Source organism: Cucurbita moschata, unplaced genomic scaffold (genome assembly GCF_002738365.1).
Source record: "Cucurbita moschata cultivar Rifu unplaced genomic scaffold, Cmos_1.0 Cmo_Scf00105, whole genome shotgun sequence".
NCBI lineage: Eukaryota > Viridiplantae > Streptophyta > Magnoliopsida > Cucurbitales > Cucurbitaceae > Cucurbita > Cucurbita moschata.
The window spans coordinates 320301-322791 of record NW_019268621.1 but is presented as its reverse complement, the minus strand read 5'-3'; positions in this window follow the sequence as shown (position 1 = coordinate 322791).

Below are 2491 nucleotides of genomic sequence, written 5' to 3'. Positions count from 1 at the left end.
TTTCTCGTTTTCATTTATTATATATATATATATATAATATTTTCTTTTTCTTTCTTTCTTTCCCGAGTCGTTACAGGGAATAACGATCGTTGTCCTACCATTTGGATATACGCGTCTGTACCCTCGTGATGGGATAGGGGTATCCCCCCAAATGATCACACAATATGCATGAGGTCCCACTAGTCCTACAGTCATCATTTAATGAACATAACCCCGTGTCACGTTTTCATGCTTACATGTCATTCTCATTCTCATTTCGTTACATCATACATATTCCTAGCGGGGTTATGTATCATGCAATTTACCGTATTTCATGTCATACAATTCATTCAGTTACATTTCAATACTCATACAACAAGCCATAATCGTACAAGGGCCACACATCGCCACATGCATTCATATCACATCAACTAAGCAGCATAAATAACATACATTCACGTTCACATGATTTCGTACGTAAGCACAACAATCTAGCATACAATGTATCATATCATAACCAAGTCATAACGTGAACACTTCATAGTCATATTGTTCTCTAACTTATCATAGCCTTAACGTTCTTATACCTATTATAGACATATCATTACGTGACATACCTTAGTCATATCGTCACAAGAACGTACCCTAACGCTATCGTTCTATCAATCTATCACAAACCTATCCCTTTCTACCCATAACCTAACCGTATTCTTTCATCAATCTCTCCTAGCCATAGCACTCTGGTATGTAACCTAACTCTAACGTTTCATGAACGTATCTTACTCCTATCGTTACATTTCGTTTTGTGCATTCTTCTCGTACCCTATCTCAAACATATCCTTGAGCATATCGTACCATAATTATTATCATACAAACCACATATTATAACATAACATAACATATAGGAAGCATATTGATCAACAAACAATTCACACATATCAATATATATGACACGTGCAGAACCACAGGACACGTGTCAACATCAAATATAACTATGCCGATAGTAAGGCCATTTACCTGGCTAGCTTAAGTCGTGTCACGTATATATCCTTACTGAAAGTTCGATTCCGTCCTTTGAAATCCAAGTCAACCTATGTGAGCCCATAACATCAGTTTCAAGTTTGAACTCTATACAATTATTTCTTTAATTTACCTTGTTAAAATTCTGATATTTACTGTTACCAAAATTGAATGGAGTTTCATGCCCTCTGATATCTCCTGTTATATTTTTAAATTCTGTTTAACAAATCTTCCCTCAATCTTCCCTCCTCTCTCATGGTAATTATTTTCATTCACTTTCCGTAAATAGATTCTCAGTTTTGTAAAATAAGATATTACTCTAATTCTATATTTATTTTCATTCTGTAAACAGATATTATTGACCAATTTTAATTAGGCTACTATCTTACAAATATATGGATTTGCCGGCTAAAATTTTATTGATTCTAACCTTATTTCCTCTAACTTACGATCCAATGCTAACAAAAATCTAATTAATTGAACATGGGATCTGATTATTACAGACGTTAAGATAGGAAAGAAGATTTGATCCTAAATTAATTTTTTATGACCATAACTAGATTAATTTCTTATAACCATGTAAGAAAAGGAAATCTGAGATAAAACTTTAGGGTAATAATTGACAAAAAATCTCTAAATCTAAAATCTATTGAAAGCCATTTTACTTCTTCTCAAATCTGACCATGGTTGTTTTTGTTTCTTTCTCTTTTTGTGCACGTTTTCTGTTTCTTTCTTTTTTTGCAGCTTAGATGGTGACCATGGTTGTTTTTGTTTTTTCTTTTTTTGTGCAGGTTTTTTGTTTTTTTTTGTTTTTGCAGCTTAGATGGGTAGAGGAGAGATAATTGTGGAAGGGACGATAGGTTAGTGGAGAGAGGTGGAGAAAGGTTTATTTTTTTTATTTTTTTATTTTTTTAATTAATTAATTATTTTTATTATTATAATTTTAACTATTTTTATAATTATTTTTATTAGTTTATTTCTTTATTTATTTTTGGGCTATTACACATTTTGATTAAGCTTCCTTTCTATTAATCTCGAAGTTCTTGAATCGATAAGGGCTTTGGCTTTTTCCATAAAACTCCAGCCGTACGAGTAGCTCTAGAAGCATGTGTACAAGCTCGTAATGAGGGATGTGATCTTGCTCATGAGGGTGTTTGCATCGATATACTTCTAATGTCGAATCGGGATCAACTAGGACAAAAATAAAGCACTGGGTCGAACTTTTCTTTGGTGTCAAGTAATCAAGTCGATTCCATGATTATAAGTTCATTCGATACCGGGTAGGGGGAAACAATTCTTAATTGTTGATACCAAAAATAAAATAGTAGATTCAATAGCCCAGGTTGCAACAAGGGATCGGTGTCATTATGTTAATAAAAAATGGCTTCTCCGAATATTCAGGTCTTGGATTAATGATCAATTTGATTTTTTGGTCGCTGGCTCCCCTATCATTAGGTCACCAACTTTCTTGACCTCCAAACCAACACAGATG